Here is a 24,419-nt window from a genome sequence, read left to right on the forward strand (position 1 = left end):
TTTCATTTTTGAGACACTTATAGGAATACTGGTCCAATTGCATAAAAATTTATGAACTTAGAGATGATTTATAAAGATTTAGAGAGAATTTTCTTTAAGAGGCAATATAGCTTCCAAATCACTGAAGAGAAAATTAACAATAAAAAAATTAATTAATCTAGGTAATATGGAGTAACACTGACCATATTTACCACCCTAAAATAAACCACAAAATGGATAAAATATATGAAGCAATGCTTTTTAAGACACGTGGAAACGATCATCCACTAGGACCTTGCCTTGCCACCTCGATACCAAGGCTCCTAGGCCTCCTACTGCCATCACAAAGGATGTCCACCAGGAGGCGACATTTCCTTCCTCTGCTCCTACTGCAGAGCCAGTCCTGAGCAGTCCTTTTCCAGGTGTTGGCAGGCAGCTCCCAGAAGTGCTCTCGTGGGCCTTGGTCCCTTTTGGCCACCAGCAAAGGGATCAAGGATGAGCAGTGAGCCTCCTTCCTCATCCAAGACCTAGGAAACTATCTGACTTCTGAGCAGCCCTTCACTCTTGTCTGCTGTCTGGTACTCTCCACCCGGCTTCCCGAGTCCCCGGCACGGGCAGCCTGCACGCTGGCCACAGCCCATCAGAATCTGTTCCCCCGCCAAGAGGCCACGCATGATCATGAGCAGGGCTCCAGGCCTCTGGAGCAGCGCGGCTTGGACTGGGTCCTGGCCCTGGGCGCGCGAGCTCCATGCCATTGGTTGAGTCAGTCAACATCTCTAAGCTACAGTTTCCTCATCAGTAAAATGAGGACATAATCAATATGGAAAAAAAACAGAATCTGAGGGGGACTAAATTTCTGGTGATTGAAGATAATTTTAATTTTGATTTATACAGCAAAGGACACCATACAATTTTTACTACATCGTATTTCTAAAGGAAAGCTTCTACTATTAAAAGTAATGCATGCACGTACACACAAACACACGTGCAGACACACTGGCTCTAGTCCACATACATCCCCACGGGCACACACACATGGAGTCATGTACCACCCACACACCCATAACATACGCACAACCACACACATCCTCAGGTGCACACACACACATAACATACAGAACCACATACATCCCCAGGTGCACGTGAGCACACACAAACACACAGTCATGTACAACACACGTCCCCAGGTGCGTGCGTGCACACACGCACGTCTTACACACTTTGGCGTTATTCTAAATCAATTTACAATTGAGGGTCACAGTGTCCATTGTTTTATCCACTCAGAAGATCCTGACTTTGGAGCGTGAAGCAGGAGCTCTCCTCTCTGGAGATGGTCTTTACCAATTACAGTCTCAGTAGAGCCAACATAACTGCTCTGGACCTTTGGAAGTGCAGGCCAGAGCATACCTGGGAGCTCACATCCTGTACATGTAAACATGTTAAGTGCAGTAGGTTCTAAAGTCCTGCCTTTACAAATATACGTTCATTATAAGGGGGAAGGCCAGGTTCAAATTTAGAATTCCAAGACACAGGGGAGTCCGGCAAAGAAAGTGAGCATGTGGGGAGAGCTGATTCCCAGTCTCTGACCACTAGCCTGATCCTTTTCTTCCCAATGCTGGGTCCATCCCTTGCCACAAGTGGCCTTGGATGTTCACAGGGGGACACTCAAAACTCACATTCGGGATCTGCTCATACCCTCCATACATACAGCTGCCCTTTGGCCTCTCTGTGAGTCCTGGGAATCTGAGCTTCCGGGAGAGCCGGTGCAGGCACTAGGAATGGGTCAGGGGCTGCTGAGACAGGGCATCTGGGGTCCTGGGCTTCTAGAGCATGGGATGGAGCCAATGACCCTGCCCCCTTGGCCCTGCTGACTCCACCCCATGGAGGGCGTGGCCAGAGGAAGTGTCAGGGCCAGAGGGACCCTCTGCAGTGCAGGACCCAGGGCAGCGGGCCCCCTTGCCGGGGTCTAAGAGCAGAAGGCCTAAGGAAAGTTCTGAAGAGGCTGTAAGGTATCTTCATTCCCATTAATTAAACAAAAATAAAAGCATACCACAGGCGTGAGTGGAAAGGGATTTGTTAGAACAAGGGAAGGCACTTGCCAAGGTCTGGCCATAGAGGGCTGGTGGGTTTGTCAGGTTGATGAGGAACCAAGAGGCTGTTAGTCCCCTCTGGGTCTAAACACCTCTTGAATTCCTCCGGGTGACACTGAAATGCAGTGAGACACGGAACTCTCTTAAGTTGTTAAAATCTTCATGGTGAACCATTCAACTCTCTCCTCATTCTTGGCTGCGAAAGCACGATAAACACAGGCCAGAAACTCATCAGCCTGTTGGTTGGTTCACTATCCGTCTGGCGCCTCCTCTTGTAGGAGCCTTTATCACATCACCCAGGGCTGACCCGGCTCAGGATTATAGCTGATTTTCCGCAGGTGGCATCACTTGCTAGTGACATGAAGCAGGCACGTTAGCCACCTCCCAAACTCTGAGGCTCCTCCTGGGAGGAGCCTTCAGACCCCCAGTCCAGCCTCTGCACCACGATGTTCCTTAGTGTCACTACCGGTTTGCTGCCTTGGCCTCTAGCTTTGACCAGATCCTCGCCAGATTGTCGATAAATATCACCCATATACCACATCTAAGCTTGCGGTCCAGATGTGACCATGGTTCTTATTTTCTTCCCATTGATGGATTGTTTGATCTTTGTGTAATCATGTCGACAGCAAGGCCAGTACAGCCCTCTTGAGGCCTCCCCGAGCCGCCTCTGTGTATAACTGTCCTAGCACCCCAGGGGATCGGGTCTGAAGCCTGGCACTCAGACACGAGGATGTCAGCTGGAGAGACAGGAAGCCACTCCTGCTGTGGCTTCTGCTGTGGCTCAATGTGGCCATAAAAACGGATCCCACAGGCCCTGACGTCACTTGACTCACTGCAGGGATGCTCCCACACTGCCGCGTTCCCCCAGAGACTGAGGGCTTTCTGCTTGTTCCGGAAGGCCCCACCCCCGAGGGGACACTGGGTCCAGTGGAGCGTCCAGCCTGCTTCCCCGCCAGCCCTTAGGGCCTTTGTGGGGCCTGGAACATCAACTAACCTCCCCTTAGGGACCCCTTTGTCCTTTGCAGCCAACAGACCTAGGTCATAAGCACTTTAACTCACCTGAGGGTGTTTTCCTCACTTCAGGGGCAGTGAGGACTGGGCTTCTTCACACTCCAAGTGCCCCCGGTCTGGATGCAGACAGTCTGCTTCTCCCCCCAGTCCTGCAGGTCCCGGCCACACCTCCTGCTGGTCACGGAGTCTGTGCTGTATTCTCTTCCAGGACAACAGGTGCACTCTGCCCCCCGCCCCGTCCCCACCAGCAGTGGCAGAGGCGGAGGACAGGCGGGTGAGCTTGGGCCTGAGACACTGCCCTGAAATCAGTGCCCCAGAGGCCGCTGGTGACTAGAGGGACCACGGGGAAGAAGGCAGCATGGGATGGGAGGGGGAGGAAGGTTCAGGATAACGAGATGAAAAGGGGAACAGATAGCACCGTGAGGACCTCGACCATGAAAGGGAAGAAGATAGACAGTGACAGCTGGAGCGGTGTTGGCGTTAAAAGCTGCGGGAATTTTCATTTAATTTTATTAATTACCATTACATATAGTGACATATTTTTATTTGATTAAAGATTAGGTGCCATGTCATATAACAGGATATAGTATATTATTTATTAAATAATACACAATAGTAGATATACTAGCATGTTATGTTCTGTTTATTTATTATCAGATAGTATATAATACATATGTAGTTATTTATATACATAATATATAATTCATGCATCTATATAATATATAACACATAACAATGTAGGATTATGAATATTATATTTTACAACAAGATTACATAACAATAATGATGTAATATTATCCATTGTATATCTTGGCTCATGACACATTCTCACCTTAGGTGCCTGTCAGAAGTATTTATGTATTAAAATTAATATTATAAGAAACAGTTGTGAACCTATCACCCAGCACCAGAACAGGACTATTGACAGTGACATACTGTGTCCTATCCTGCCCTAGGCCTCTTCTCACAGGAAGTAACCAGCATCCTGAATCCTGGCTTACACTTGCCTTGTGTTACTTTCACACACACAACATTTAAGATCAGTTAAAACAAATGAACTGCAGGTACATGCAACGAAGTGGATGCATCATACACCCTATGTTAAATTGAAAAAGTAAGCCCAAGAAGGTAGCCTATAGTGTGCTAAGCTTTTAACTGTGTATATATATGTCAACTAAACTCACTAAATTAAGAACAACTACAGCTAGAGTCCAGGTGGGAGAGGGACAGATAAAAGGTGAGGTGAGCAGATTTGCTGCAGGTGAGCGAGTTCCTTTCCAGTAACATGTCATTCTCTCTGAAGCAGGAGGCAAGGCCATCTGCTGGGAGTCAGGGAAGAGACAGAGGGAAGCTTAGAGGTGTGCAGAGAGCATAGAATGTTGACACCACTGTGTGGCAAGTGGGGAAATGTGCTCACTAGAGAAATCCTGGAGGATTGCCTGGCAGTGGCAACATGCTGGGCATTGATTTGTAGTCTTAGAAATCTGTGCTGGGAGAGCCTGCTGCCTGCAGGCTCAGAACAAATAGAGCTGGGTGAACCGAGATGGAAGTCGTCCTGGTGAGGAAATGAAAAGATCAAGGGTCAAGGGAGTTTTGTTTGTCATAAAGAGAGTGCTGACTGTGGATGCAGAGCTGGAAGGTGGGGAAGTGGAAGTAAGAGGAACGTGGACAGGTAGGAAAGCAGAGGAGTCAGTGCATGATGCCCCAGTGAGGGTGAAGGAGGGCCAAGGAGGCTGGTGGAGAAGCAGCTGGATGGCTAGAGTTGGGCACATAAAGGAGAGAGGCTGGACCTGGGGTGGAGACACGCCCGGGTATGAGCCCGGGGGTAGGGTGAATGGGAGGTGTCTGGCTCAGGCTGACGGAGAAGACGACCCTACAATGACCATACTGGGTGGTGGAGGGAGAATCAACATTGACGTCTTGATGGTAGGCGGTGAGGCAATACAGAGTTGGTGGTCCAGCTGCTCCTGACTGAGGCAGATGAGCAGGGAGGCCATTGTGGCAGGCACTGCTAGGAATGGACTGGGTTTTCCAGGTGTTCCCAAGAGAGGAGGAGAAATCACCTCATGGGGGAAAGTGAGCACAAGGAGGTCAACCCAGGCTCCTGATCAAACGGAGAGTGTGAGGGGGCAAATCGTCAACTCCAGAGATGGTGGCCTAGGAAGCAGGGACCATGGGTAAAGTGAGGGGACACTCAGAGAAGAGAGAAAGATGAGTCTTCTGGGTGTAGGGGGAAGAGAGGCCCCAGGACAAAGGAGCACAGGGGCACAGTGATGAGGATGGACTGGCTCTGTTGTGACACTGCAGGAATGGCTGGATCTTTGTCCTGAGGGCTTAGTTTGGGGGGGCTACTGGCCTCATGAGGGCCCCCCTCTCAGCAGCCTGGACAGATGCTCCCGCTCCTGATAGCTCTGTGGCCACCACTGTTCCCAGAGGGGCTCTGCCTCCATCTTCTATCAGACATTCCTGCCCAGTCCCCGACTGCCAGCGAGGGAGCCTGGGCCTCACAGCCGTTTGCCGTGGAGGGACACAGGCTCCTTGGAGAAGCAGGATGATCTTATTTTTCTCCGTAACCCACGGCCTAGCAAAGCGCCAGCCTATGGGTGGGCCATTCAGGGGCTCGGATACTTCTTAAATTAACTCAAAGCAGTAGAATAGCAGAGCTGGAGGAAGTGACCACTGAGCTCACAGAGTTCACTGCCCACACCCCCATTCTACAGATGAAGAAACAGAGGCCAAGCAGCCAAGGTCATGCTGCTCTTTAATGCTGGCCTCTGTTGGGCATACCAAGTGATGAGCTGCACTGAAGGGCCTGAGAGGGGGCTCTGGGGTCAGGCAGCTTGGGTTCAAGTCCCACCCCTGCCATTTACTAGCTGTGTGATTAATGACTGTCCTTCCTGTAAAGTGCCACCTCATTTGTTTGTCATGAACACAGAGTTCCTTGAACAGCAGGACAGAATTCTTTAAAGGTTTGCTGTTGCTTTTGTTACTATTATCACCAAGTGAACCCTGAAATGAAGAACAAAGACAGCAAGATTTTTTATTTTAAAAGATTTTAAAATACGATGATGACTGTTTGATTTAATCTATTCAAGTTTGCATTTGACCCTTATTAACAACTGCACAATGGATGACTTTTGAGGAAATGTTACTTCATGTCTTTAATTCTCACTAACTACACAGGCTATTCAACAGGAAGCAATTTTTTTTCCAGGAAGAGGGACAAAAAGTTAACAATATCTCTGTACCTCTCGGTTCCCAGTGAGTTGGTTGTGATCTGTCAACCCAACTTTGGGGAAATGCCCGCTCCTCCTGGGCTCGCTGCACTGCCACGTGGCTTCCAGGGGGCGATTTACCCCCACACGAATCCAGTATCTTGGTTCATATCTTTGCTTCAGATCCCTCAAGGACTGCCCATGCACCAGGGCCCCATCTGCCCCGCCAGTCTCACCTGCTGGCCTCCAGGAAACTATCCTGGGTCTCAACCATCCTCTGTTCCTATGCCCGCCCCACTACTCTTCATTTTGTCCTTCAAGTGTGGGCTCCTGTGGCTTGCCACCAAGCAGGGGTCTCCCAGTCCTCCACCTTGGGGAACTGCATCGTCCTGCACAGTGCCTAACGAACCTGTGTGGAGGCCGGAAGAATACAGAACAACAGGTGCTCAGAGGGGCTGCCTTTCCCACTGCAGGGGCCCTGGAGAGCTTTCTCCCAGCTGGTTATTCACAGGCGCTGAAGCTGTGGAATCTCGATCTTACCAATTTAAAGGGCATCATCACTAATTACAAAAGAAATCATTTTTTTCAGTAGCAAAAGGAGAAAAGACTTTGTGCCCCATGCCCCCATCTTTCTTCCTCCGCCTTCAGAGGTGATTCTCACTCTCTGGGCAAGGGTAGAAAGCAACAAACAGAATATTATTTTTCAATGATTCTTCTTTCCCACTTTGAAGATTGCATCCCAAGACTGATGAAGGCTAGGATGGTTTGGCTTCCCTGTACTGAGTATTCAGAGGCTCAGGGTGGAGGGGGTTAGGGAGATAATTCAGCATTATGGAACCAAACAGAGACATTAAAAGGTTCTACTCTAAACAGAAAGGAAGCAGGATGCTATAGAAATGGGAAAACCATCATTGGAAATGAAATAACGAGTTACAAGACAATAAACATGAAGATGTAAAAAAGAAAAAGTATATCCAAATACAAAAAGGTGGGAAAGGGAGACGGTAGCAAGAAAAGATAGATTTTTTTCTCTTTCTTTTTCCTTTTTCTCATTATTCTTAGGATGTGTTGGAGCCTACGTGATTATCAGTCTAAAGGAAATAGATATGATAATGGGTTGATATACTTGAAGAATAGGGTAACCACAAATCGAAAGCATATAATAGAGTTGAAAAAAAAAAACAAAAATGAAACAAACTCTAAATGGCTTAAAGACTTAAACATTAGACAAGATGCTAAAAAACTCTCAGAAGAAAACATAGGCAAAACATTATTTGACATATATCTCAGCAGTGTTTTCCTAGGGCAATCCACCCAAGCAACAGAAAATAAAAGCCAAAATAAACAAATGGGACCTAGTTCCACCTATCAGCTATTTCAAAGCAATAGAAACCATAAGCAAAATGAAAAGACAACCTATGGAATGTGAGAAAATATTTGCAAAAGATGAGACTGAACATGGCTTAACTTGTAGACTATAAAAATAGTTCATACAACTTAATAAGAAAAAAAAATAAACAACCCAATCCAAAAATGGGCAGAACAACTAAACAAGCAATTCTCCAATGAAGATATACAAATGGCCAATAGGCATATGAAAAAAAGGCACAATATCGCTAATTATCTTAGAAATGCAAATCCAAACTACAATAAGTTATCATCTCACACTACTCAGAATGGCCACCATTCAAACATCCACTCACCATAGATGCTGGAGAGGCTTGGAGAAAAGGGAACCCTCCTACATTATTGCTGGGAATGTAGTTTGGTGAAGCCAATGTGGAAAACAATATGGAGATACCTCAAAAGACTAAAAAAAGACATCATTTGATCCAGCAAACCCACTCCTGGGCATATATCCAGAGGGAACCTTAATTTCAAAATATACCTGCACCCCAATGTTCACAGCAGCATTGTTTTCAATGACCAAGACATAGAAGCAACCTAAACGCCCACTGACAAATGACTGGATAAAGATGTAGTATTTAGATATAAAAGAATATTACTCAGTTGTAACAAAGAAGGAAATAATGCCATTTACAGCAACATGGATGGACTTGGAGATTATCACACTAAAGTGAAATAACTCAGACAGAGAAAGACAAGTAACATATGATACCACTTATATGTGGAATTTTTAAAAAAGATACAAATAAACTTATTTACAAAACAAAAACAGACTCACAGACTTAGAAAACAAACTTAGGAGTTTGGGATTAACAATTACAAACTACTATATGTAAAACAGACAAACAGCAAGGATTCACTGTAGAACACAGGGGAAAATATTCAGTATCTTGCAACCTATAATGGAAAAGAACCTGAAAAAGAATAGACTATGTATATGTACAACTGAATCACTATGCTGTATACCTGAAACTAACAAAACAGCTGTATATCTGAAACTAACTAAACATTGTAAATCAACCACATTTCAATTAAAAAAAAAGATAAGCTCTAAATAGCTGTATTCAAAGAAAATCTTCAAATCTTACCTCCTACAAAAAGTAAAATGGGAAGCTTGAGCAGGACCAAATTATACTGAATGAGAGGTTACATACCTTCTCCAGCACGTGGCCCATGGTACACATACATCGTGTTTTCCTTCAGGTAAGAATGGCCCTTACTGCCCAGGGAGCGAGTCCTGCTGGGACAAGGCCTCTGTGGCAGTGGCCTCCTTGTCACCGCTCCATCTCACCAGAAGGCCAGGGTTTTCAGAGGGGAGGGAACACAGAGCTCATACACTTCAGATATATTTCCTGAGAAAAACTGTGGAAAGACCAAATTCACCTGCAGTGCAGGAAACATGAGCACGGCCCCTAAGCAGACTGACAAACCCGAAGCAAGACGGCCCGATGTTCACATCGGAACCAGAACAAAAACCGTCTGGCCCCAGTTAAACGATCACCATCTCACCTGCAATGAACTGTTCGTACTCATTGTCAGGGATGTTTCTGTTGAGACTTGAGAGATCAAAAATGTCAGACCAGGGAATCCGGACCTGGTGGATGTCCAGGCTCTGCCAATGGTAGAGGCGGCCCCAAGGGGGTATCACCAGCACCGACTCTTCCATTTTCAGCAGGGTCTTCAGGAGGAAGGCGATGTGGATACAGACGCCCCTACGGAGGCTGAAGCCCTCCGGAGGGTTGACATAACACAGAAGGTACCTAGCAGGGAGCAAAGGAGAGCGGGTCTTCAGAGCCAGGTCTCTGCACAGGAATCCCGGCTTAGATAGAACAGATACAATGGGAATCTCTGCACAGCACATGGCCTAGACTCAAGACACGTTCAGCAGCTTCTGGTTTGTATAGTGGAGGCACTGCCCACCGATCTGTGTGGCCAATTATTTCGAGTCCGGGAGCACATGCAGAAGACATCTTGGCATCTGTCTATCAACGCTAAGCACCTGACTAGTACCTGAGCACCCGTTCTCCAGGGGATCTCAAACTTCTTGGCCTAAAGACCCCTGTACACTCTTAAATACTGAGGACTTCAAAAGGCTGCTGTTTATGTGGGTTAAATCTATCAATAGTTCCTGTGTTAGAAGTTAAATAAGAACTTTAAAAAATGTTTATGAGTTCACTTAAAAATAATAACAACCTACTACATGATACCATTAATACTCTTAAGCAAAAAATAAGTATATTTTTCTAAACAAAAATCATTAATGAGAGGAATAGCAGTGATTTTAATTTCTGAAAATCTCTTTTGGACTGGTGAGAGCTTAATTCTATCTGCCTCTACATTACCTGTTTTGTGATATCACAGACTAGGTTTTCCCTGGAAAACCCCACAGGAAACTCGGGAGTGCAAGAGTGTGCAAAAGGCAGGTGACCTCCCGGCGTTCCTACGAAAATAGTCTTGCATCTCAGGGGCCTCGGACTCACTTTGATAACTGCTGCCCTACCCTAGGCGAGACTCCCCTACACAAGAGCCAGGCAAGTGTCCTGGCTTCTTTAATGAGTTACCGCAGCAACACCCCTCCCTTCTCTGTGTTAATGTTTCCCACAACCTCCATTACTGCAGATGAGGATGTAATCCTCAACTGAGGCCTCTAATCCCAGAAGAGTACCAATCTTGAAAGGGCGGGCCCATCTACCATCTCTACACCCCGCACAGTCTATTTTGAGTCAAGCCCTAGATAACTGCTAATTGACACTGACCCTTGTCTTATTCCTGAGTTTTAGCGAAGGAGCCAACATCTGGATGGAACTGAAATTTCCCTGCTGATATACAAGGCTGATAAACCACCCTATTCCAACATCTGATTCTGGGGCTCTTCAAAACGCGGGTAAGGCCCCGCTTCATAAAAGACGGGTCCTCCACCTGCCCTTCCCAGGGGTTCTGGGAGGCCGCGGCCACGCAGGGCTACCCGGACTCGCGGTCCAAGCCCCAGAGCCCGAGGGGGAGGAAAGCCGGAGGCTGTGCCCCAGCCCTGTCCCCCCCGCCCCAACCCGCTCCCCGGCACCACAGCCCTCCCCGGCCGCCACACCAACCCGGATCCCACCCCGGTCCATGTCCACTGGCCCCGCCAACGGCGCGGCCGTACGTTTACCGTCTGTGAGACGCCGCCCCAGAAAAGATGTCGGCCGCCGACTGACGCGGCCAGAACTAGTGGCCCGGCCAAGCAAGCCGCCATCCCCAGCAGCAAACACCGCCATGGTCCCGGGCAGCTGAACACTTCCGGAGCCCGCTGCCTGCCCCAGAAGCGCGCGCCAGCCCGCGAGGAGCGCGGCGTCTTTATCCATGGCAACGCCGCGGGGCCCTCCCCTAGCGCTTGCGTCTACGTCCTCCCGAGGCTAGACGTGCGAGGGCAGAACTTTCGGAGCCAATGGGAGCCAGGGCGCGGCCAGGACGGGGGTGGGGGGAGGCTTATGGGGCAGCTGGGCGGGGCCGGGGCGGGCGGGGCCACGCGGAGGTCCTCAGCTGCAGGTGGCACCGGCTGGAGGCTGGGGCAATGCTGCCAACAGTGGGCGGGGCGGCGGGGCAGCGGGGCGGGGGCACCCTCACCTGTCTGTGTGCGGGGCTCAGCCTGGGCTCCGCGGCCTCCGCTTGCACCGGAAGTGGACCCAGGCTACCGGTGGGCAAGATAGAGGACTGAGCCCAGGCAGGCACGGCTGGCCAGGTAGGGCACCTGAAGTGCAGATCCGCCAGGCCGGCTGCCGGCCTTGAATACGCGCTGCTAGGCAGTTTCCAAGAAGACGGGATCTGTCCCAAGAGGGGAGGTAGGGCAGGGTGCCAGATGCCTGGTTGGGTGCGGTCTTACAGGAGAGCCACGTTGAGAGGGTGCAGAGCAGCCCCTGTGTTGGCGGGGCTAGGAATTTGGGGTATAGGGTGGGGATGATGTGTGCCATTCCCTGTGGTCTCCCAAAGAACTCGCACCCCCAAGCAAAGGACCCTGCTCCCTCCACCCTTCACTGCATCCCCTGCCTTCCCCAGCACCACCGCCCCTGCCCCCGGAGTGTCCCATGACCTCTCCCCACACCAGGCACCGTCCCTGTTACAGGTACTTATCTCCTGGTGGTTCCAGCCCAAGGGTGGGGGCTGTATCTGACCAGTTAGGATGCCTGGAGCCTTTGTATGAAACCTCAGACTATAATGCAGGCGTGCACAGAGGCCCCTCAAACAGGATTCCCTGCATTCCCTCCCCACCACGCACCCACAGCGCAGCTGCCACACCAGGCCAAGCCTGCTGGAGGACCGCTGTTCCCTCTCCACCTGTCCCTGATCTAGAGTGCACCGCCCACACTGCTGGGTATTTAGTGGGCCTTAGAAGAGCAGCTGGTATTTTCATGGACAAATATTTGCTCTTTTGGGAAGAGTTGAGTGCAAAGGGATGTAGGGTATGCCTTTTCTGTTGTCCTGGAACTGGTGACTAGGATGCAAACTTAAGTCAAAGCAGTTTTTAGAGAGAGCCGCAATATATCTTACCCAAAGATCACTGTTCCCCTACAAAGGCAACACCACCTGGCGGGTGGGGTCCTGGTCCCTCTTTCTGGAGGTTGGGCTTTGCACCCTCCAGCTGGGACAGAGCCCGAAACAGCTCTGAACACGCTCCAACAGGCTTTCCCAGCACAAACTGCCTTTATTTTGAATCTGGCTGAAGGAAGCAGCTGAGAAATCTGGGTAAATCTTCCTGGGTGTAACCATGCCTTTCATGCTGAATGAAAGAGCGGCTCTCCACATGCTTACATCTTAGAACTGAATGTGTGTCGAAGCCTTCATGCATGTAGCATGTTGGGAACAGCGTTTCATGGTGAGGGGAACTCTATAACTTACATGTGTATGGGGAAGCCCTCACTCCAACAGGGTTTTCCTGCACAAACTGCCTTTATTTCGAAATTGGCTCTTGCTGAGAAATCTTGGTAAGTGTTCTTAAGTGTAGCCATGCCCATTATGCAGGATGAAAGAGCAGCTCTACACTTTTTCACATCTCAGAAATGAGTGTGTGTTGAAGCCGTCATTCATGTAGCGTGTTGGGAACACAGAATTTAGTGGTGAGAACTATGTAAATTACATGTCTATGATGAAGCACTCTCTCTAGCCGGGTATTCCAGTGCATACTGCCTTTATTTCGAAACTGGCTTCTCAGAAGCCTGTGGTCTCCACTGTAGGTCTGTCTCCAAACCCAGGGCCAGCATGGTAACTCTGCTCCCCCTGTCTATTCTGGAAGTTCTAGGTGTCCTCCATGGCCCTTCCACCATTATGTTTTTGGAAAACCCCGCAGATGGAATGGGCCTGAGAACAGGAGAGCTGGATGCCAGAAGCCACTGCCCAGTGTGAGGCTCCTGGGAGGGGCATCTCCTCTCCGTGGGCTCTGATCTAACCTCCCCTCTCCCCCACCCCCACCCCTCTCCTCCTGCATTTCCTGATTGATCCCTGGATAATGGTCCATACCAGGAATGACCTGGGAGAGGTTTTATGAGTCTTTAAGTGGAAAAAAAAAAGAAATCTTTAGACAAGTTACTGAAAGTAACTTCCAGCTTTACCGGGAAAGACCTCATTCCAATGTTTAAGGCTAGTTGACAGGGTGTCAAATTGCTTAACCACTCACATCTGAGCAAGTGCTACCTCTCTCTCCAGCTCCCCGCAGCATCCACCTGTGGCAACTTAGCCAAAAGAAGGCAAGAAAGCTCTTTCCCCTCGCCAGCACCAGCGTGGCTTTGGAGTCAGTGGAGGCTGAGAGAAAGAGCCCCGCCCTGAGGTTTGAGGGGCCTCCAGCCACAGCCAGAGGAGCGGGGGTTTTCAGAGTGGCCCAGCAGGGAAACCAGGCAAGGCCACCTGGCCCAAGTCTTCCCTGCCCAGAGAGCCCCATGAACTGCTTTGGGCCACACTCCCCGTTTGGGCCCCCTGCAAAAAGTTACCACGGGAGCCACACCTGAGAAGGCAGAAGGACAGCCCTTTAGCCTGGGGTCCCAGCAGGTGTGTCCTGTGAGACCTGTGGCCACATAAGTTACTTGTCTCTCCAGGTCACTGAAGGGACTGTGCTGGGCATCTTGGTGGTCAGGGACATGGGAACACCTCTAAACTCTGAAGAAGGACAGAGAGACTCTTCCTGGAAGCAAGGATTCCAGGGAGACACCTTGCCCAGAACTGGGGGACTATGTCCTGAGTAGACCCCTGGGAGGCAATGTGGGGCTGTGGGGTCCTCTTCTGAGAAGGGAGCAGGTGAGGTTTCCGGGGGTGGGGTCCTGCTTTGTCCAGACATGTCCTTGTGTAAGACTCATTTACAAACACCTCCAAGTCCACCTAGGGGTGGCCCCAGAGGTGGGGGTAGAGGAGGAGAGTGAAGGGTGCACACTTAGGGCCCCCTGAGCCACCCAGGGAACCAAGGGTCAGTGGGAACATCTTGGGAGTCTAGTGCAGGGGTGGAGGACGAGCACTAAGAACATGCCAAGTCATGCAATAAAGTGACCCATGACCACGAGACACAGGTGGCCGTACACCAAAAGAGGCAGATAGAAATTTAGACCCAGGATCTGAGAAACTTGAGAGGGGCTGGAGGGTCCCAGGAACCCTCAGGAACAGCTCTTCTAGGGGCACAGACATCCCAATACACACATTTCTCATGGAAGCTTTTTGGGGTGCAGAGTGAGTTACCAGGATCCTGAACTTAGTATGGAATCACACCCCCTTGTTCATCACGGTACCTGGCAATAAATTGCTGTCATTTGTCCCTGGACATGCACAGGGGAGCTGACTGCTGTGGGGGTCACTGCAGGACTAGAATCTTCTGGTGTCTGCTCTGTGACCACAGAAACCCAGGGGGATTTCTCAACGGGAGAACCTGGAGACCATGCCTGCAAGGACCACCCTCATGGGATGGCCAAGGAGCTCGTGGTACCCAGGTCACCAAGTGACGAAGTTGTGAGGTTGCCTGGGGTATCCTGGGGGCATGTAGATTTCTGAGGTCAGCACGTGGGCCCAGCACTGCTGGATGGTCTGCACAAAGAGGGGACTGCCCTCCTGATGATGGCTCTTAACACCTGCAGGGAAACTGCTCTCAGGGCTCCTGGAGGTCCATATTGAGAGTGTCCTGCCAGCCTTGTGGGGTCACCTTCCCCTGATGCAGAAGCAGACCTCTCTCCCTTGAGTCCCAGGGGACACCTGGTTCAGGTCCCACCTGTGTGCCCTGGACACGCAGAGCCCCAGAGCTCTGGCACAGCCTGGGTTGTGGTGGTGTCCGGGCAAGAAAGGCCCTGGGAAGGGGGTCATTCCAGGGCAGAGGCCACTCTGCAGGGATGCTGGACCTGGCAGCAATGCACTGCTTCAGTACTCCCTTGGGTTGGGTCTCCAACCTGTGGGATGGAAGGGCCACTCCTTCCTGCGGTGCAGTTGGGGGAACTAGATCCATCGTCAAGGTCAGCCCTGAAAATGGAGGCTGCGCTACCTCCATTCCTGGAAAGAAAATCAGTCCCCTCCAGTCCAGGTGATTCAGAAAGTCATTCAGCAATGTTCGGGGCCCCCACTTTAGGCTTTGAATTAGAGCTGAGCGGCTTAGGAGGCCAGATCCCTGTCCATGGCTCCAGGAGCAGGCTTTCTGCTGGGGGACAGGATCCTCACAAACACCTGTGTCTTTGTGGGACACTCCCCTCTGACAAGCTGGGAGGCAGGGTGCAGTTGTGGGAAATCGTGTTTACATGAGCAGAGGGCCACCATGTGGTGGGGGCACAGGAGACTGTGAGAATGAGTCCCACAGCCTTTCTGGAATCAAAAAACTGGCAAATGTGAAAAAGTGCATAATTTGTTTTATTGAACAGGCTGCTTATGTACGTTTGGAGGACCAGGTTCAAGGACTCAGCATCCCTCCAGGACAATAGCCTCAAGAGAAGAACAGACAGAGCAGGAGGAGATCTGGGGTTTCTCCCAGGAATGAGGTGGAACAGGGATTTCTGCAGATTTGCAAGGAGTCCCCGACCACTGAGCATGGGGTTACAGCCCCACGAGCCCCTGTCATGTTTGGCTTGGGCTCTGGTTCTGGCCTGCTCATGTATTCTTCCAGCAGAGTTCCAGAAACTCAGAGGGTGGAATTAGAGGGGCTGCGTTTGGAACCTAGTGAGGAGGTGGAGGGTCCTTTATATTGAGTCCCTTCATCCTAATCACCGTAGCTGAAGCCCAACACCCCCCAGGCCCCCATGGTTGCCGTGGAGGGAGAACAAGCCTGGCAGGCGACCTAGGGGTCCCACTACTGTGTCCTTCCCTTGTCTTCTTTCCCTTTCACCCCGGAAGGTGTGATTGTCTCGTGTCATGGTGGCCTCCACAATGTCCCTCCCAGTAATCTCTCTTCTCCATCAGGTGGGGTTCCCAACCCCGCTCAGCCTTCTCTGCATGGATGCTGAAGGACCAGGCCCACCTGAAGTTCTGAGCTCGAGCAGTAAGGTGGAAACAAAGAAACCAATGGAAAAAAGAAGCAAGTGATTGTGGCAAAGCTCCCCACCACAGAGAAGCTGCCCTGAGTGGAAGGGAGAGTGTGGGCATGCCCGTTTGTTTCCTATCTCCCAGTGCTCTTAGCTTTCTTATTGCCTACCTGCATGGTCACAACAAAATGATCTGCAAAACTGAAAATATTTACTCTCTCGCTTTTACAGAAAAGGCTGGCCAGCCTCTGGTCCGGTACCAGGCAAGAGATTGGAGTTACTTTCCAGTTTGGAAACATCTTGGCAGGCCCAGGTTTGCAAAGGTCTTTAAGAGTAGTTACGGAGTTTTGCTTTTAAACTTTTTTACGGCTGTATATACTTGTGAGATGTGGTTGTGATGTATAATTCTGAGCCGGGATTTTCTCAAACTGTTTCTCACTTCTTATACCAGACATTCCTAAATTCCAAGTGGAACTGCATATTAAGGAAGCCATGGAATTTAGCAAAAGGATACAGATCTCATTTCCTTTTAAGCATCGATGTACCTCCATCATGGCAGTATTTGTTATGTGTTATTGATAGGGGAACTAAGTAGTAAACAGATTAATAGAAAATAGGGGATTTTAGGTACACAGGTTCATCTTTTCAACATTGTTTGTAATATTTGCAGTTTAAGATGACCATTCATGAGAAACAGGCAGCCTCTTAGAATGAAATAGCATTTCCTCTGAACCATAATTAATTTTTATTTTGTAGACAGCAGGAAGGGTAATAACACATCACACTTTTGGGGACGTCAAAGAGAAAATGTAACTTTCTGGGAGCGCACTCCCCCGCCTCCCCCTGCCCTTTTTACTGTCCCATTCTCCCTGGAAGGCTCTTTCTTATCTTCTGCTCATGGCTCCAGTAACTCTTTCTTCCTCCTTGTTCCTCAGCTGGTAAGGTTAGTTTTCTACTTTGAACAAGCAAACAAGCCAACAGAAGAGAAATTTCACAAGCAACTCCCAGCACATCCGCTCGCCTTCTGATGTCTGTGACCTCACTCTCGGTGCCCCACCGCTTATTAAAAGTGGCATCGAAAGCCAGTTCCTCCAAAAGTCCCCGAGGCCCCATCCCTCCCATCTTCTCTGGGTTGTCACTCCCAAAACCATCCTCTCTTTCACTGCCTCATCTATTTTGTTCTCCTGCTAGTTGGCACCATCAGTATATAAACGTCCATCCTCTTAAACAAACAGCACTCCTTGACCCTAATTCACCCCCACCAATTGCCACCCTGTGTCTTTGCAGCAAATCTTTAAGGAGTTGTTTAAACTCACTGTCTGCATCTTCTCTTGAGCCATCCCCTTTTACACCCACTCTGGCTTTTCGCCTGATCCCTCGCTCTATGGAAACTGCCCTGTCAAGGCCATCAGTGACCCCATGTTGCTAAATACAGTGGTCAATTTTGACTCCTCATCATGCTTGGCCCCTCGGCAGCATTTGACCCAGCTCTTCCATCCCTCCTACCCCGTGTTCCTGCTTCATTCAACCTCCAGCCCATCGCTCTGTCTGTTTCTGCTTTTGGCCTGCTGGCTGGTCCTTTGCCAATGTCTCCTGTTTTTTCCAAACATATACTGTGGGTGTTCCCCAGGGTGGGTTCCTGGGCCTCTCCTCTCTCTCTCTGCTATTCCTTTGGTGGAAGCAACCCAGCCTTGGAAATTGGCATGCCATCAATTTCTCGATTTCTCCAAAATTCCCTGATTTCCCCTTTCCATCTGAGCCTTTATCCCTGAGACTCACATCACATTCTTTTCCTTTCATTCATCTTGCTTTCTCATTCATACATATGTTCTACTATGTAATTACTTTTCCAAATTTTGAATCAGTACATATATATCATGTAAAATGCTCAAATATGTATTATTTCCACTAAGATGCTAATTCTACCTTAGAACATTTCTGCACTTCTGTATTTATGTGAATAAAGCGAATAGTATTTCTACAAGCCTCATAGTTAAACACTGTGTTAGTTTGGGGCTATTATGTAACATGAAATAATGGTACATCAACATAGTCGTTTTTCATTTATTTTTATGTAACACCGAGATGAGGTTTTTGCCCTGAAGACTGGTTTTATTGAAATTTTACCTAAGTTACAGAGAGTCAGTTTATGTGAAAGCCCTCATTTCTCCCCTTTTTTGATATATGTTCCATTTGGCTATATATAACATATACCTTGGCATGAAACAAAATTCCCAAATCATTCACATAGTACAATTAATATGTTTAAATTATATTTTTTAAATGTTAAAAAGAAAAAGAAAACAGATTCCTCTACCTATTAGGCACTTCTGTGGCAATATGTAATACACCCCATAACCATGACATTGAAGAACTGAGCTGATACCAGCCCCTTTCCACCTGCTCAGCCCCACCTTTTCCCATCCCCTTTCCCATCCGGAGAGGACATCCCTCCCATTGTCCAGGCCCAGATGTTGGAACCATGTCCTTTCTCTCTCTTTCTTTTACACTCACAGACAGCAAATCCAGCTTGTTAGAAAATTCTGGATATTCTGTCTTAATTAAATACCTGCTCTCTGCTCCCCGCCCTCCTAAGAGCCACCTTCAGCCCTTCCTGGATACCAATAGCCTCCTGTTTCCATCTTTGCTTTCCTACAATCTCTCATCCACACAGAGTCAGAGGGAGCCTGTAAAAACATACATTGCGGGTGGTGGGTGTAGCTCAGTGGTAGGGCGCATGCTTAGCATGCTTGAGATCCTGGGTTCAATCACCAGCACATTCATTAAAATAAATAAATTACCTCCCCCCAAAAAACACAAACACAAAAGCATAAGTTGGACTACATCACCCCTCCCCTCAAAACTCACTAAACGGGTCACCATGTCATTAGAAGCCAAAGTCGTCACAAAGGCCTCAGGACCCGGCGTGCTCTGCCTCTCTGCCCACACTCTCCCCCTCACTCTGGGGGCCTCTGGCTCCGGCTCTTCCTTCTTCCTCCGGATCTATTCTGCTTCAAGTTCATTACTCCGTGAGATCTGCCAGGATTGCCTTATTCCCTCCTGCCTGCCTCCCACCCGACCGCCATCACCCGAGTTTGCTCATATCACTCTTTTTTAAAAATTTTTCCAAACTCTTGCTACCCCAACATGCTGCCTGTTTCCTCTGCTAAAATTCTGAGCCCCCAGTGATGGGGAGTCATGTCTATTTTGTTGACTGATAAAGCCCGAGTGCCTTGGGAACGGTCTAGTTAGGAGATTCCCGTACGTAGTAGGAGCTTATACACATTTGCTGAATGAATGTAGATGCCCTGGTCCAATCCGATGGAGCACTTCTGTGACGTGCTCAAAGAATAACTCTCCTTTCCACCTGAGAGGGGGTGACAAATTCCTTGGTGATTAAAGGCAAGAATTTTTTGCTTTATGCTGTTAACCTTAGGCGGGGAGACTGGGGGATCTTCATATATATTTTTAAATTTGGTTCACTCTGCAGTTGGTCTTTGGTCTCTGTATAATTTTGAGAAACTCTTTATGAGTGATCATTCTTTGATCAGATTGAACAGGTTCCAGGGGGAAGGACCAAGCCTGTCCCATCAGCCATTCTATGTGTCTTGTCCTGGGACCCAGTGGATGCTCAGCATGTAAGTGAACCGACAGGAGTGAGTGAAGAGATGGGAGCATCTCATTATTGTGGCGGATCTCTGTCCAATGCCTTGAGATTTGGGGAAGGGTTTACAAGTGCAGAAGGGAGAGGTCTGGTCCTCTGTGCTTTTCCTGAGTGCCCTGGCCTTACCCATTCCCCCAGCCCCCTCTGGGCAGCCAAGCCAAGGAGCTGGGCCACCAGGGGTTGTGCTGATCAATAATCCACCTTCACCCCAATTCCGGGGGTAGGTACACATGGTTGTAGACACTGGAGTCAGGTCCTTGGAGGAATTCCTCACCGAACTATGTTTTGGACCTTTTATTTTTCTCTAGAACCTCCAGCTGAAGAAGATTGTCTTAGACACATGAAAGTTGAGGACACCTTCTGTCCCCTCGCAACCCAGGTGGGGCTGGGAGTCTGCTGTTTCTATAGCCGGTGGGCTCGTGTTGATTTGGGCATCCCTGTGCCTGAATTCCTGCAGTACACTTGGTGGTAAGGATGGGGGTGCCTGGCAGGGAGGGAAGCGGGTCGGGAGACTGTGCTGGGCTGATGTTAACCTGGGGTGAGCGGGAGCCTGCTGATGCATGGCATCTCGGGGCAGGGAACTCTCCACACTCAAGAGGGGTTCCCACTCCCGCAGGGGCCCTTTGATCAGGGTGCTGGGCTGTCAGGGGACCACAGGGGTCCCAGTGAGGATTAGGGTGCCTTCAGGCAATGGGAAGTGTGGGGTCCAGTGGCAATTGAATTAACTGTGCACCCAAACCCAGCCCCCACCTCTTTCAGCCTGTTTCCTAATCTGCAAGACTGGAATGTTATTAAACATCTCACGGGGTCATTGATGGGCTGGGACAGACTAGACAGTCAGGAGCTGGAATTCCTCTGTCCCCTGATTGTTTGCCTTCTTTCTGACTATTTGCTCTCACAAGCTCAGTCTCTCTGTCTCTCGCTCTTTCACTTCTAAGTGTCTCTCATGCTCTGGTTTCATTTGATTTCCAACCACCGCCCCTCCCCTCCACCAAACTCCAGATGAGTGAACTTGATTTCTATGTGTCAGTTCCAAATTCCCAGGAAAGATGCTCTGTCACCCTCTGGATCTGCTGTCCAACCCATGAGTTGTGGCCAGAGGAGCGAGTCCTTCTGGGACCAGCAGAGGGTCTCTGCCGAGCCCCCAGCCACCACTGTGGGAACACATAGCTCTCCGTGGAGGAAGTACTGGCTGTGACCTTGTGTCACTAAGTGTGAATTTATGTCTTCTCTTGAACCACCTTCATCCTCCTAAACAAAGATGAAAATTAAACACTCCCGGGATTTGTGTCATGGAACACTCAGGGTGGGGGCTAATGGGGCTGGAATTTCTGCTGTATTTAAGGGGCTACACTGAATCCCCAACGAGAGCCTGCAAAGGGAACAGCACCGGCCCCACCCGGCACTTAGGGCGCTGAGTCTGCGTGACGGTGAGCCAGGCTTCTGACCACAGCTCAGGGGTCTGGTCTGACCAATTAGCCTTTGAAACCAACCAGCTTTGGATTCCTCAATCCCACCCTGAGGTTTTACCTGAACCATCAGCTTCTGTATCTCTGAAGACAGATGCTGAGGACTCTTCACGTAAGCCGTTTGCACAGCCCTGTTCAGGCCTTTGTGCTGCACGGTCTGCCCGGCGAGCTGACCGAGGTTGGTATTTTACTGATGTTAGAAGTAGTCTGGTTTCCCGATGTACTGTTTCACTGAACAAGCAACAGAAGCCACTTCTCGCTGATAAAAGCAGAAAAGGGACATAATGAAAAGATACTGGGAGGGTGTGTGGAGTGGCCAGGACCGGAGCCAACCCAGGAGCTGTAGGAGGTGTTAGGGAGCCCCAGGCACCAGGCTGGGAGGGGTGCTACCGGGCCCCCTGCCACCCCAGAAGGGACCCCCCTCCACCCGACCCTCCACCTAACTCACTGCAGGTTCATGTCCCGGCAGGGCCAGGTCACACTGAAGCCACCAGCACACACCTCAGTTGGGGAGCTGGCCCCGTCTGAGCTGCGGGCGTGCCTGGTGTGGGGAGAGGCCCAGTTAGAGGAAGGCAGTTCCCCTACTGTTCCGAGTTAAGGTGCAAGTCAGTGCCCATCACTCAGGAGAGCCAGGCTGGACGGACCTCATTGTGGTGACTAGGCTGTCTGAGTTCACTTATTACTTTCTACGTTTGAAGGCCCTGGAGGGAGAAAAAGTGAAGGTTCTAGTACTTATTTTGTGTTTCCCACGTATCAGGTTTGGTAAGCAAGCCACTTCAGACAAGGCCCGGAGCAACCACGTAAATAGGCCACGGAGCAAGTCATGCAGTCAGGCCTCTGTGGTCCCGAAACCCGTGTCCCCATCGGCTCCATAGTTACCAGTGGAACCTAGGGGGACTTATGGGACTGTGTGCTCCTGTGGGGGCTGGGATATGTGTGTTTAAGTCCACATCTTCAGAAACTCGGCTAGAACCACAGCCACTGATTGCACGGTGGCAGAGGAAGGGAGGATTCCAGCCTCTGGTCCAGCTCGTGTGGAGCTCAGAAGTTCTTCCTCCTGTCCTGAAAATAACACCAAATCTGAGGGAGCTGCAAACCCACTGCTCTTCCTAGATCCCAGAAGACTGAGGGGGAAAGCTGCTTCCAACCCAGAGAGGTTGCAAAGGGAACAGCGGGCAGGCTTGGAGAGTCACAGCTCCCAAGGCAGAACCTGCTTTTGTAAGAACCCCGGGGGCAGGCAGATTTAACAGGTCCCTGAGGCCAGCAGGAGGCTCAGTGTGGGGAAATCAGAGTGTGACAACTCCAGGGGGCCAGTCAGAGGGGCCCCATGCTCTTTTTCATGTATTTTACATCCAGGAACGTGTCCTGTTCTCAGAATGAAGGTCAGAGGATAACTCCTCATGCTTCCTGCCTGGAGAGGAGAAAATAACTGTATTGAAATACACCCAGAACATTCTGTTTCATTGGGGGAAGTTGTTTTTTGTTTGTTTTTTTAATGAGAAATTATTTTACCAGAGCCTAACCAACCTGGGAGAAGGGAAATCCCTTCTGTGTCACCCAAATTGGGGTGGGGGGAAAGAGACACACTTGTGGAGGTCACAGCTCAGGGCACAGGCTCAATGAGAACTAATCACAGGACTGCAGATGCCCTGCTCTGTCCCGCTCCCCCAACACCTTACCTCCATGTCAGTATGGCCCGTGTGTAATAACAGGAATAATACTAACAGAAGTAAATGTCTCAGGAGTGTCTAGGGAAAACCCAAAGACAGCGGGGAGATGAAAACAAGGACACACAGGCTGTTTTAGCCTCTCACACCAATAGCTGTAGCAAACTACACACAGCCCAGCCCCAGTAGATAAACAGACAACCTCACAGAAGAAATTATTTATTTTGGTTCTCTTACCCAGTGCATTCCATGGTGCATCCTCGCCTAGAATTGAGTGGAAGCAAGTCCATCTCAGAAGGGACATAACTGAAGAGGGATGGCTTCCCAGACTCTGAGGGGCAGAGAGAGCACCAGCCTGGGTTAGAGAAAGGTGAGGGGTGGGGTAGGGTGTGGGCTGCCTTCTTCCCCATATAAGGAACCTTCCTGAGGCCAGCACAGTAGGAGGGAGGGCCATGGGGTGGAAGCAGCCAGACTTCATCCTGAGAACTGTTGGGATGCCTCAAAGGGACCATTCAGGTGCCCAAACTGGGCCCTGATTGAGGGAGCCAGTCGGTCTGACTCAGAGCCCAGGACTGAGGTGGGCTCACAGCAGGCCAGTATTACTTGGCCGGATCCATTTCACTTCTCCGAAGCCCTGTGTAAAACATGAAGCGTGGACGGCCTGGTGAGCACAGCTCTGCCCTCAAGACCGGTTTCAACTCCTCTCTTCCCAGAGAACAGCATCTCTGAACCCGTCCTGGGTGACCTCACAGAGATCACCCTAGTGGCCCAGGCTAGTGACCGGGAACATGTACCTTCCTGCAGGCAACCCCTGACGTCCACTGATGCATCATATACTGGCAAAGAGTGAGTCCCTGTGCATTGGTCTAACAGCAGAGACTCTGCCAAAGGCCCAAGAGGTGGTGTGTGGGACATGCAAGGGTGCAGGAGTGTAAGCAGTGCAAAAGTGTAACTGGTGACAGGGGTGCAGGGGCTGTGGAGGGCGCAGGCATTTCAGGGGATGTGGTGGTGGAGGGATGCAGAATTGCAGAGAGTAGCAGGGGTGCAGAGGTGCAGGGAGTGTAGGGATGCAGGGAGGTGCTCAGGGACCTGGCCAGGATAAGAAGGCAAGTGCACATCCTTGCATTCAGCCTGACCCCGGTAGGCTATTGCAATGCTTTTGGGCGGCGGCGGCGGCGGTGGCGGTTGGGAGGCTGCCCGGGCAAGCCGATCGATTTCTTCTCTTCCCTGCAGCCTGGCCTGGGGTGGGGGGTGGGGCTTGGCCGCCGGAGATTCGCCAGATGTTGCACTCCAGGTAAGCTTGCTCCTGGTAGGTGGGGCGGTAAGGTCAGAGGGCGGTGGCAGCGGCAGAGGGGCGGAGCGGGTCTACCCCTGGTGAACGGGTGGAATAGCTGCCTTGTCCCGGCTGCTGGGCCTGGGAGCGGCCTCTTCTTCCCCAGGTCGCCGGACACTCCTGTCCCACTAAGC

The 24,419-nt window shown here is 50.1% G+C and overlaps 3 long non-coding RNA genes across 3 annotated transcripts; 2 read left to right on the forward strand and 1 right to left on the reverse strand.

Annotated features, from left to right (window-relative positions):
* Nucleotides 1–5,943: 5,943 nt before the first annotated feature.
* On the reverse strand, nucleotides 5,944–9,462 carry LOC140693912 (uncharacterized). The gene is made up of 3 exons (XR_012069617.1): nucleotides 9,212–9,462; nucleotides 8,857–9,064; nucleotides 5,944–6,089 (listed from the first exon to the last, which is right to left on the reverse strand). It is a non-coding gene; the product is annotated as an uncharacterized lncRNA (long non-coding RNA).
* A 3,913-nt stretch (nucleotides 9,463–13,375) lies between these two features.
* On the forward strand, nucleotides 13,376–19,790 carry LOC140693913 (uncharacterized). The gene is made up of 7 exons (XR_012069618.1): nucleotides 13,376–13,499; nucleotides 13,765–13,963; nucleotides 14,487–14,643; nucleotides 15,556–15,672; nucleotides 16,091–16,265; nucleotides 16,384–16,465; nucleotides 19,704–19,790. It is a non-coding gene; the product is annotated as an uncharacterized lncRNA (long non-coding RNA).
* Nucleotides 19,791–21,408: 1,618 nt separating this feature from the next.
* On the forward strand, nucleotides 21,409–24,203 carry LOC140693914 (uncharacterized). The gene is made up of 4 exons (XR_012069619.1): nucleotides 21,409–21,463; nucleotides 23,194–23,322; nucleotides 23,666–23,798; nucleotides 24,186–24,203. It is a non-coding gene; the product is annotated as an uncharacterized lncRNA (long non-coding RNA).
* Nucleotides 24,204–24,419: the final 216 nt, after the last annotated feature.

This window comes from Vicugna pacos, unplaced genomic scaffold (assembly GCF_048564905.1).
Source record: "Vicugna pacos unplaced genomic scaffold, VicPac4 scaffold_20, whole genome shotgun sequence".
In the NCBI taxonomy this organism is placed as follows: domain Eukaryota; kingdom Metazoa; phylum Chordata; class Mammalia; order Artiodactyla; family Camelidae; genus Vicugna; species Vicugna pacos.